Below are 12,744 nucleotides of genomic sequence, written 5' to 3'. Positions count from 1 at the left end.
TCCATAGCGAGCGTGTGTCCGATCACGTGAGCACGGACTCCGGTACGTTGAGACCTGTCTGTACGCTTGTCGTCTTTGGACTGGAGGTCCTCGGGTTTTCTGTGGCAACGAGCCGACTGATCGCTCAAATTACATAAATGATATATTTATTGTAATTAGAGGCGTCTTTTATGGCATTTGTGCTTTGCGTGGTGCTCACTCGTGGCAGTGTGTGGAGTTTGTAAGGACCGCTGGACTGATTGTCATGCTCGTTAGCTTTCGCGGAAATCGGTGCATTTCGGTGCGTTTGCGGGAAATTCCGCACGAAGAACGCCGGTTTCGGTTTTCGGCATCCTTTCGGACGCGTATTTGGTGTGCTTCGTGTTTGTCGCTGAGCCTTGTTGGCTGTCACCATCGTCATTTTGTGGGTTCGATGATGATAGTGAGCGACGGAGGGTTCCAGGTGTCGAAATAGACACTTCCGGGAACCCGGATTCGTACGATTATCCGGGCGATGATCGTATTGTTGTGACCTTGCTGTTCGCCCCAGCATCCACAATTTGGAATGCTTTTGGGGCAGGGGTGACTCGTGGTACGATGTCGGTGATTCGGCGGTTGGACACTTAGTGGGTCCCGACGGCGTCCGGTTTGATTTCGCAGGATTCACGCGTGATGTTACGGTATCCGTTTTTGGAATCGATTCCGGGGATCCTGATGTGGGCGGTTTGTGAGGTTCGTGCTTGGTTTAGTGGGTATTGGATACTGACTTGGGGATTTCTTAGTCCGGTAGACTACTGCTGGTACGCGTGTTCCGACGCGACAGTACAGCTGGGGCTTCGAGCTGTGTTGTCGGGTAGAAGCGTTTCACCCCTATCTCCTGTTTTTTATACCGCTATTTAGTCCTCATACATTCATTGTTTGACTTTGTTTTCGTATATGCGCTACCTCTTTGATTGCATATTGCGTTAGTAGTTGATAGAATGTAGAGCAGCTTTGCATTTGTATTTCAGTATCTCTGTGGACCTTGGGTCCAGGCAACACATCGACTCTCTTTCGTGTGATGTTCGATTGGGTTGACGAGGCTTCGGCGTTGTACGCACCTAGCATCCATTTCAGTTTGGCCTTGCTTACACCCTCGTTGTATGGCTTGGCCTAGGCACCGCGCTTTAGCCGGTTTGGTTTTGTGTTGAGCATACCCAGATGACTTCATCACGCACTGGCGGGTATTCATGACACCGGTGATCAGGGGGTTTGGCCGCACACGAAGTTGTACTTATCCGGATGGGTGTCCTGCGGGCGCGATGGTCAGGTCGGCCACCGTGCAGTTAGTGACAGGCGCGCTTGAGTCTACGGACCATATAGCGGCACAGATTGGTACAGTTCTGATTCAGTAAATTGACCTTTTTGTGCCATGTTTCTATACGAGTAGCAGGTTCAATTTATTGCTTTCCTATTTATCTGTTGTAGATACTGTTGCTTCTATTCGATATCAGCTACAGAGTATCATATGTTGTTATCACTACTCTTTTGCGTTTCCGGTGATTAACGGACTTGCCTTGTGGCTCTGTCGTACCCACTGCAGAAAACCATGGTTGCGGTTCTCACCCCATTGCCCCCCCCAGGTGACAGGAGACGGAGTTGGATTTGGGTCAGCGACCGTGGCAAGGAAGGTGGCCAGGCGGCGCCTAAGAGAGCGGGGAGGGCGGTCACGAGAAGGACGATCTAGTTAGACGGCCTAGTAGCGACCGTTCACCCTGGTATTTCTTTCCCGCATTTAGTAGTTTTCTTAATAAGGGTTCAGTTAGCATGATCTTAAGTGATATGCTGAATGTATGTGCACTGCTCGGTGTGGCTTTTTTATACATTGAGATCTGATGTTGTCCATCGGGTTTGCTTTGTGGAGATTTTGTTTTCTTGTATTATGATCGTGGTTTCTACCTCGAGGTTAGTCGGTTTTCAAAATAGAGTTTCGCTGTGGGATAACAGTTTTAAAAAGTTTTCGAATGGTTTTTATGACATTGATTGGAATATGAGTTTAAAAACAAAAGATTCCGTGTGGGAGCACTTAAATAGGATGTTTGTTGATTAGTGCCATTGCCATTCATCAACGCCTACGGAGTGCTTAGAGGCATTGCATCATTTCTTAAGGATTGTTGGCCTCGTATGCGAAGATGCATAGTCATGCTTTTGGTTGTTGATTGGTAATATGTAGGTTGTAGGTGAGCATCCTGTTTGTATGCGTGAGTAACGCGTGAAATACAAGAGGAGACTCACACGACGAGACAGAGAACTTGTATTTGTGGCGAGGTCTGTACGTCACGTTGGCCAGGTTGAAAAAAAAAAAAATAAAAAAATGGGCATGTATTTCCGCAATCTGTCTTTCAAAAGTGGCTTTAAAATCGGCCCCCGTGGTTTTGTGACAATTAGCAATGAAGTTTTTTACATGCTGGTTCCCTCCAGCAGCACTCAACAAAAAAAATGAATCGCCAGCTTTAAATTTGGACAATGAGGAGTCCAGGCTACTATACTCTTATTAGTATAATCCCTTATACTATAAGTTTGTTGTTTGATCTACCGTCTTTAACCATTTTCACCTATTTAGATCAGATCATACTATTCAACTTACACCATGCCACTCAACTCGTAGGGCACCACTATCATCCTAAACGCATTCTTTTTATGCAACGCCGAAAATATGAGATCCAAAGAGGTCTATACTCATAAGAGTATAGAGGCCTACTCTAGAAATGAGTTTTTTTTTTGCGTGTTTTAGATATATTCATCTGACTATCTGTTTGTTTATATAGCCATGAAACATGTGAAACCACCGAGCTTTTTGTAAACTTAAATGTGTAAAGTGTTTCCGCCTTGGCTTAGTGTTTAGATTAAACTTGAATTTAATGTTCAACTCATACAGACCACATTACACTTTGCTGTGTACGCTATTTTGTATAAATATAGTTAAAGCATAACGTGTCGGCGGACGATCATCACAATCAGCGTGAACCTGATTGGTTAGGTCCATGTTTTGCTTCAAATTCAAATTTTTATGTGTATGCAAGTCGGTGCTGTAATTCCATCATTTTTAATTCCAAGTGTCGATTTTGTGCAATAATATCCATGACAATTATTTTCAGTTGGCATCTCCAAGTTTGGGGGTAATTCCTGCCTACTGAGAATAAGGTTAGTATGGGTCCAGGAAGGGCGCAGCAATATCGTGTTTTCTGACTATAAAGTTTAATGTTTTAGGGATATCAATTTGGTCTCTTTCGAGGTTTTGAAAATAGTCTATTACTTTGATATTGTCAAAATTCCTCTTTGTGCTTTCAAATTCGCTCCTATAAATATGCCAGTTTTTCTTTCAAATATAATCCTGCTTTTATTGGGTTATTGAGCAAGATTTGAAATTTTAAAGGGTATTATTGGAAAATGAGAGTGTAAATTGAGGAAAAGTCAAAGAGTAGTCAGGGGTAGACAAAACTTGCCCAATTTTAGTGGTTACGATTTAGGCTGCGGTTGGTTGCATTATGAAAGATTTACCTAGACTCAAACACCGTACTCTCGAGACTTTCTCATTCCCATATTCTCTCTCATTACTTAAAGACCATGCTGAACATTTAGTATCTGGTTCGCCCACTCGTAATATTCGAATTAGCATGATTATTCTAATCATCTACCAAAAAGAACTACTACAATACATTTACTATTAATTTCATCTACACTTAATTCCTTAGCATAATCCGTTATCTACACAATTAACTCAACCATCTATCCAAAACAAAAAAACCACGGGACGAGAGAGATACTACAGTTTAGAGAAAGAGCAGCATATATAAAAATAAAACAGACAAGATACGTTCCAATTACGACCCAGGAGCTGAGAGATCGTTGAAACTGTCTAGAAAGAGAGAGAGAGCTTCAGTCCTAGAGCAACCGAGAAAAAAACAGTTAGGACAGATAACTCGCTATAGTGTAAAAACAAATAAATCCAACCTTATATCCGGGGTAAGGACGAACAGAGAAAAGATCTAGACCTACTTACACTTATGAATCGTACCCAATCCATTAAGTATGAGGCACATATCGAGATATCCACCCTCACTGCAACGGAATGGCGAGCATATAGCCTTCTTTGGTAAGGATCTCAGTTCCCGAAGCTGAACCATCTTATCAATAGTATTACTCTATTGCTTTTAGTGCACAACACCGCCTACAATCTTTCTCTTATTTCCACTCTAACGCTTACTAGAAATTTTTAAAACGCAACGATGGCGTGAACAAACGGCACCGAAGTTCCTGTAGACATGACATATTGCCCTGTCACATTTACATCTCATTTAAATGCAAAACTTTGTTCCTTCGGCCGCGGCGCGAGGGATGCTGTCTTACTCTTGAAAGTCGAAAACCTCTACTCATATCTCTCTACGTACCATGTATTCAGCTTCTTTTTTTTTTTCTCTTGATAAGAGAATAAATACACTAACCGATGCTACTTCGCTTCATTCCACTCTCCCCTCCCTCATCTCTACACTCCTCCCCCTCTTCTCTCTCTCTCTCCGAGTGGACAGAGGAACTTTGTATTTGTGGCGGGTCTGTACGTCACGTTGGCCAGGTTGAAAAAAAAAAAAATAAAAAAAAATGGCACGTTTTCCGCAACTCTGTTTTCAAAATGGCTTTTAAAATCGGCCCCGGGGTGTGACAAGTTAGCAATGAAGTTTTTTACATGCTGGTTCCCTCCAGCAGCACTCAACAAAAAAAATGAATCGCCAGCTCTTAGATTTGGAAATGAGGAGTCCGGCTACTATACTCTTATTAGTATAGATCCCTTTATACTCATAAGTTTGTTGTTAGATCTACCTCTTTAACCATTTTCACCTATTAGATCAGATCATACTATTCAATTAACCATCCACTCAACTCTAGGGGACCACTATCATCCTAACCGCATATCTTTTTATTGAACGACCGAAAACTTATGAGTACAAAGAGGTCTATACTCATAAGAGTATAGCAGGCCTACTCTAGAAATGAGTTTTTTTTTTGCGTGTTTTAGATATATTCATCTGACTATCGTGTTTTGTTTATAATAGCAGAAACATGTGAAACCACCGAGCTTTTTGTAAACTTAAATGTGTAAAGTGTTTCCGCCATGGCTTAGTGTTTAAGATCCTTGAGATTTATGTCAACTCATACAGCACATGTACACTTGCGTGTGTACGTATTTGTGTATAAATATACTTAAAGCATAAACTGTGGGGACTGATCAATCACACATCAGGGAACCTGATTGGTAGTAGGTCCATGTTTTGTTCAAACTTCAAATTTTTATGTGATTGCAAGTCGGTGGCTGTAATTCCATCATTTTTAATTCCAAAGTGCTCGTTTGGTGCAATAATATCATGACCAATTATTTTCAGTGGCATCTCAAGTTTGGGGGGTATTCCTGTACTGAAGATAAGGATTAGTATGGCCAGGGCCAGCACATAATCGTGTTTTCGTGACTAAAAGTTTATGGTTTTAGGGATAATATCTAATTTGCTCTTTGAATTTTGAAAAATGTCTAATTTACTTTTGCTTGTCAAAATTGCTCTTTGTGTTTCCAAATTCGCTCCTATAAATATGCCAGTTTTCTTTCAAATATAATCCTGCTTTTATGGGTTTATTGAGAGACTTGGATTTTTAAAGGGTATTTTGGAAAATGAAGTGTAAATTTGAGAAAAGTCAAAGAGTAGTCAGGGGTATACAAAAAATTGCCCAATTTTAGGGTTACTATTTAGGGTGCGTTTGGTTTGCATTATGAAAGATTACTAGGAATAAAAGATATTCGAGAATTTTATTCCTATTCATCTTATTACTAAGAATGTGAAATTTTTGTATTTGGTTCGCACGGTAATATTAATTAGCCATGTTATTTAATATTACAAAAAATATACAATTAATTACTTTATTTATTTAATTAATTTTAGATAATGTTATTAAAAATTTCAACATCTTTAAAAAAAAAAAAAGGGAGAGAGAGTATAAGTTAGAGAAAGAGAGCATAATTAAAAAATAAAAAGAAAAATATAGTTCAAATTAGAGGGAGTGAGAGAGTTGAAATTTTAGAAAGAGAGAGAGAGCTTAGTTTAGAGAGAGAAAAAAAAAGTTTAGAGAGAGATAAGATTATAGTGTAAAGAAAAATAATACCAATTATCCGGCGGGTAGGAAGAAAGAAAAAGATTAGATATATTATGATTACCCCAATCCATTAATATGAGGATATGAGGATACTCACCCTCCCTGAAGGGAATGAGATTAGTATTTTGGGATAAATCTTATTCCGAAGTGAATCCAATATTATCAACTAGATTACTTATTGCGTTTAGTCAAACACCGTCATCTTTTTTTATTTCCATTAGATTACTAGAAATTTTTAAAAGATAGCGTGAACCAAACGCACCCTTAAGTTTGTAGACATGAATATTGTGCAATTTAATTTCATTAAATGAAAATTTGTTCTTCGGCCCGCGCTGGAGGATGCTGCTTGTATTGAAAGTCGAAACATCTACTATTTTCTACTGTAATGTAATTGCTTCTTTTTTTTTTTTCTTTTGAAAGAGAGATAAATAGCATGCTACTTGCTTCATTTATTTTATTTTATTTAGAAATAAAATTAGCTGAAAATATAAATCAATTAGAATACGAACTTGAGACCTCAGGCATCAACCACCAAATTTTTTGCCACTTGTACTAGAGACACTCGGTAGCGTTTGGTAGTTGTTGGCTACAGCATTGCGAATAGCTTTTGCGGCACGCAACTGCAGTAGCCTGTTTGGAATGTTCAGTTGTGCAATTTCATGTTTTGAAGGAAGCGGAGCTTCCCTGTGTGTTGACAGAGTAGATGAGTGGAGAAAAATGGTTGATTTATCTTCCAACTCTGTATGCATGTCTAGAGACTAAAGATAGAAGGGGAGTAAGGCAGTAACATGCTCCAACGATTTTTATAGACAAATGTAAAACAGTAGTATATTTAAATAGCTTAAATTATTTTTGGTGGACATGGCCCTCTTAGTTTGCTAAAAAAATTGACCTCATAATTCACTTGCGGACCGTGACACATTTGCAATAAAACCTTTTTCTAAATATTTATTTTTTTATTTTACTTCTTTATTTTTAAAAATTTTTATATATTTTTTTGGCTAAATTACAAAAAATTTTCCTGTAAAAATTCGATTTTTCATTTTTCCCCCCTGTCATTTAAAAACCTATACTTTGCCCCCTTGTAAAACAAAAAATATTTATAGGGGATTACAATGTAAACTGTGATGATAAAATGACTATTTCGCTCCTCACCATTTTGCTCACCATGTTCATAGGAGAGAAGGTTGAGGGCATTTTTGGTATAAAAAAATATAGGCTAAATTATATAAAACTCTTATGTCAAAATCCGATTTTTTACTTTCCCTTCCTATCATTTAAAACTACACTTTGCCCTCTTGTAAAATAAAAAATATTCATTTCGCCCTCTGCCGTTAGTAATCCGTTAGAGTTCCGTTTATAAAATATTATTANTTGTACGCCCTAGCATCCATTTCAGTTTGGCATTGTACACCCTCGTTGTTGGCTTCGGCCTAGGCACCGGCTTTAGCCGGGTTTGTTTTTGTTTGAGCATACCAGCATGACTTAGTCACGGCACTTGGGGGTATTCATGACACCGGATCGGTTTGGCCACCGATCGAAGGTGTACTTATCCGGATGGGTCGTCCTGCGGGGCGGATGGATCAGGTCGGTGCAGTTAGTGACAGGCAGCGCTTGAGGTCTACGGACCAATATAGCAGGCACAGATTGGGTACAGTTTCTGATTCAGTACATTGAAGCATTCTTTGCATTGTTTTCTATACAGTAGCAGGTTCATTTATTGCTTCCTATTTATCTGTTGTAGCTACTGTAGTTCTATTTCATATCAGCTTACAGATATATATTTGTTTATCTATCTCTTTTGGTTTCCGGTGATTACGACTTGCCTTCGTGGCTCTGTCGTACCCACTGAGAAAACCATGGTTGCGGTTTCTCACCCCCCTTTCCCCCCCCCAGGTGACAGAGACGAGGAGTTGGATTTTGGGCTCGACGAGAGGACGATCTAGTTAGACGGCAGTAGCGACCGTCACCCTGGTCATTTCTTTCCCGCATTTAGTAGTTTTCTTAATAATGGTTCAGTTAGCTGATCTTATGTATGCTTGAATGTATGTGCACTGTGGTGTTGGTTTCTTTTATACATGAGATTGGAGTTTTCGATCTGTGGTTTTGGTTCTGTGGAGATTTGGTTTTCTTGTAGTTATGCATCGTGGTTTTCTACCCCTCGAGGTAGTCGGTTTTCAAAATAGAGTTTCCGTGTGGGAAACAGTTTTAAAAAGGTTTTCGAATGGTTTTTATGAATGATTGAATTAGAGTTTAAAAACAAAAGCTTCCGTGTGGGGAGCACTTTTAAATAGGATGTTTGTTGTATTGTGCATTGCATCATCCAACGCCTAAGGAGTGCTTAGAGGCATGCATCATTCTAAGGATTGTTGGCTGTATGGAAATGCATATCATGCTTTGGTTGTTGATTGGTAAATGTAGGTTGTGGTTGAGATCCTGTTGTATCCGTTGGTACGCCGTGCAAATACAAAGGAGACTCTACCCGAGTGGACAGAGGAACTTTGTATTTGTGGCGGGTCTGTACGTCACGTTGGCCAGGTTGAAAAAAAAAAAAATAAAAAAAAATGGCACGTTTTCCGCAACTCTGTTTTCAAAATGGCTTTTAAAATCGGCCCCGGGGTGTGACAAGTTAGCAATGAAGTTTTTTACATGCTGGTTCCCTCCAGCAGCACTCAACAAAAAAAATGAATCGCCAGCTCTTAGATTTGGAAATGAGGAGTCCGGCTACTATACTCTTATTAGTATAGATCCCTTTATACTCATAAGTTTGTTGTTAGATCTACCTCTTTAACCATTTTCACCTATTAGATCAGATCATACTATTCAATTAACCATCCACTCAACTCTAGGGGACCACTATCATCCTAACCGCATATCTTTTTATTGAACGACCGAAAACTTATGAGTACAAAGAGGTCTATACTCATAAGAGTATAGCAGGCCTACTCTAGAAATGAGTTTTTTTTTTGCGTGTTTTAGATATATTCATCTGACTATCGTGTTTTGTTTATAATAGCAGAAACATGTGAAACCACCGAGCTTTTTGTAAACTTAAATGTGTAAAGTGTTTCCGCCATGGCTTAGTGTTTAAGATCCTTGAGATTTATGTCAACTCATACAGCACATGTACACTTGCGTGTGTACGTATTTGTGTATAAATATACTTAAAGCATAAACTGTGGGGACTGATCAATCACACATCAGGGAACCTGATTGGTAGTAGGTCCATGTTTTGTTCAAACTTCAAATTTTTATGTGATTGCAAGTCGGTGGCTGTAATTCCATCATTTTTAATTCCAAAGTGCTCGTTTGGTGCAATAATATCATGACCAATTATTTTCAGTGGCATCTCAAGTTTGGGGGGTATTCCTGTACTGAAGATAAGGATTAGTATGGCCAGGGCCAGCACATAATCGTGTTTTCGTGACTAAAAGTTTATGGTTTTAGGGGTAATATCTAATTTGCTCTTTAAATTTTGAAAAATGTCTAATTTACTTTTGCTTGTCAAAATTGCTCTTTGTGTTTCCAAATTCGCTCCTATAAATATGCCAGTTTTCTTTCAAATATAATCCTGCTTTTATGGGTTTATTGAGAGACTTGGATTTTTAAAGGGTATTTTGGAAAATGAAGTGTAAATTTGAGAAAAGTCAAAGAGTAGTCAGGGGTATACAAAAAATTGCCCAATTTTAGGGGTTACTATTTAGGGTGCGTTTGGTTCGCATTACGAAAGATTACTAGGAATAAAAGATATTCGAGAATTTTATTTCTATTCATCCTGTTACTAAGAATGTGGAATTCCTGTGTTTGGCCCGCACGGTAATATTAATTAGCCATGTTATTTAATATTACAAAAAATATACAATTAATTAATTTATTTATTTAATTAATTTTAGATAATGTTATCAAAAGTTTCAACATCTTTTTAGAAAAAAGAGAGAGAGAATATAAGTTATAGAGAGAGCATAATTAAAAAACTAGAAAGAAAAATATAGTCGAAATTAGAGGGAGTGAGAGAGTTGAAATTTTAGAAAGAGAGAGAGAGAGCTTAGTTTAGAGAGAGAAAAAAAAAAGTTGAATTTTAAAGAGAAAAATAAATTTAGAGAGAGATATAAGGTTAGAATGTAAAGAAAAATAATATTAATAAGCCGGCGGGTAGGAAGAAAGAAAGAGATTACCCCAATCCATTAATATGAGGATGTATCCACCCTCCCTCAAGGGAATGAGATTAGTACTTTGGGGTGAATTTTATTCCGAAGTGAATTTAATATTACCAACTATATTATTTAGTGCGTTTAGTCAAACACCGTCATATTTTTTTATTTTCATTGGATTACTAGGAATCTTTAAAAGACAGCGCGAACCAAACGCACCCTTAAGGTTGTAGACATGAATATTGTGCAATTTAATTTCATTAAATGAAAATTTGTTCTTCGGCCCCCGCTGGAGGATACTGCTTGTATTGAAAGTTGAAACATCTGCTATTTTCTACTGTAATGTAATTGCTTTTTTTTTTCTCTTGAAAGAGAGATAAATAGCATCCTACTTGCTTCATTTATTTTATTTTATTTAGAAATAAAATTAGCTGAAAATATAAATCAATTAGGATACGAACTTAAGACCTCAGGCATCAACCATCAAATTTTTTGCCACTTGTACTAGAGACAGTCGGTAGCGTTTGGTAGTTTTTGGGCTACAACACTGCGAATAGCTTTTGCGGCATGCAACTGCAGTAGCCTGTTTGGAATGTTCAGTTGTGCAATTTCATGTTTTGAAGGAAGCGGAGCTTCCCTGTGTGTTGACAGAGTAGATGAGTGGAGAAAAATGGTTGATTTATCTTCCAACTCTGTATGCATGTCTAGAGACTAAAGATAGAAGGGGAGTAAGGCAGTAACATGCTCCAACGATTTTTATAGACAAATGTAAAACAGTAGTATATTTAAATAGCTTAAATTATTTTTGGTGGACATGGCCCTCTTAGTTTGCTAAAAAAAATGACCTCGTTATTCACTTACGGACCGTGACACATTTGCAATAAAACCTTCTTCTAAATATTTATTTTTTTTATTTTACTTCTTTATTTTTTAAAATTTTTATATATTTTTTTGGCTAAATTACAGAAATTTTTTTTTTGTAAAAATTCGATTTTTCACTTTTCCCCCCGGTCATTTAAAAAATTACACTTTGCCTCCTTGTAAAACGAAAAATGTTTATAGGAAATTACGGTGTAAATTGTGATGATAAAATAACTATTTCGCTCCTCATCATTTTGCTCACCATGTTCATAGGAGAGAAGGTTGAAGGCATTTTTGGCATAAAAAAATATAGGCTAAATTATATAAAACTCTTATGTCAAAATTCGATTTTTCACTTTCCCTTCCTATCATTTAAAACTATACTTTGCCCTCTTGTAAAATAAAAAATATTCATTTCGCCTCCTGCCGTTAGTAATCCGTTAGAGTTCCGTTTATAAAATATTATTATATATTTTTTATGCCAAAAATGCCCTTAGCCTTCTCTCAACATGGTGAGAGGCAAAATGGTCATTTTGTCATCACAGTTCACACCGTACCCTCTGTGAACATTTTTCATTTTATAAGGGAGCAAAGTGTAGGTTTTTAAATGACAAGGGAGAAAAGTGAAAAATCGAGTTTTGACAGAAAAATTTTCTATAATTTAGCCAAAAATATATAATAATATTTTATAAACGAAATTCTAACGGATTACTAACGGCAGGGGCCGAAATGAATATTTTTTATTTTACAAGAGGGTAAAGCGTAGGTTTTTAAATGGCCTCATTAGACCGTACATCTCTCTTAGTATATTCGGATAATAGGTAGAAACATAAACTAAAACATTCTGGGGCTACAAAGATAGTTATTAAATCGTTAGTACCACATAAAAACATTCCTCCTAGAGTAGCTGTTAATATAAATAACAGAAACTTTCTGTTATAGCCATTTTTGTACATTTAATGTACTATACGGATAGAGGAATACGTAGAGTTGAACATAGTAAAATAAAAAATTGAAAAATTTAGTTGAAATTGTTCGTTTGGAAATTTCCCGAAAAACTAATTATAGGTTCTTCTCTCCATAGGAACAATAGAGCCGTTATTCTTATTACTAAACTAGTTAAAGAGATGAAATAGAACCAAGGTCTATCTAGCAGGGCGCGAAATGAATATTTTTCATCTTACAAGAGGGCAAAGTATAAATTTTTAAATGATAGGAAAGAAAAATGAAAAATCAAATTTTGACGATAAGGTTTTATGTTATTTAGCCTATTTTTTAAAAAATTTAAAGTTGTAGCATTTAATTCAGCATTCTTATATTTTTGCCTCTATTTTGAAAAATGATAAGGATGTATGGGAAATATTATATTTGTTCTCAAATTAGATAATTTTATGGAGAAAATAACAGTGCCAACTTTAAATTTTAAGAGGATAAAATAAAAAATTTATTTTAGCTCTTGTATATAGAAACTTTGGCAAATGCTTCAACATTAGCAACGATTATGTTGGTTCTTGTATGCAGAATCTATCGCAAATGCTTCCAAACGCTTCAAGCTACAGGACAAAAATGATTCAAA

The 12,744-nt window shown here is 37.1% G+C and overlaps 1 protein-coding gene across 3 annotated transcripts in view; it reads left to right on the top strand.

Moving 5' to 3' along the window:
* The window catches only part of LOC109708949 (transcription termination factor MTERF2, chloroplastic-like), a 19,445-nt gene extending 6,705 nt beyond the window's left edge, over window positions 1–12,740 (top strand). For 2 of the 3 annotated variants that reach the window (XM_020230918.1, XM_020230917.1), the window contains one exon: window positions 8,053–8,255. The gene's annotated coding sequence lies outside the window, so the exon portion shown is untranslated. Of the gene's footprint in view, window positions 1–8,052; window positions 8,256–12,689 lie in introns of those variants that run through there. The other variant, XM_020230922.1, reaches the window with a different exon arrangement.

Source organism: Ananas comosus, linkage group 4 (genome assembly GCF_001540865.1).
Source record: "Ananas comosus cultivar F153 linkage group 4, ASM154086v1, whole genome shotgun sequence".
Classification (NCBI taxonomy): Eukaryota; Viridiplantae; Streptophyta; class Magnoliopsida; order Poales; family Bromeliaceae; genus Ananas; species Ananas comosus.
Note: the sequence above shows the minus strand (reverse complement) of the source record. Positions and strands in the feature narration are given on the sequence as shown.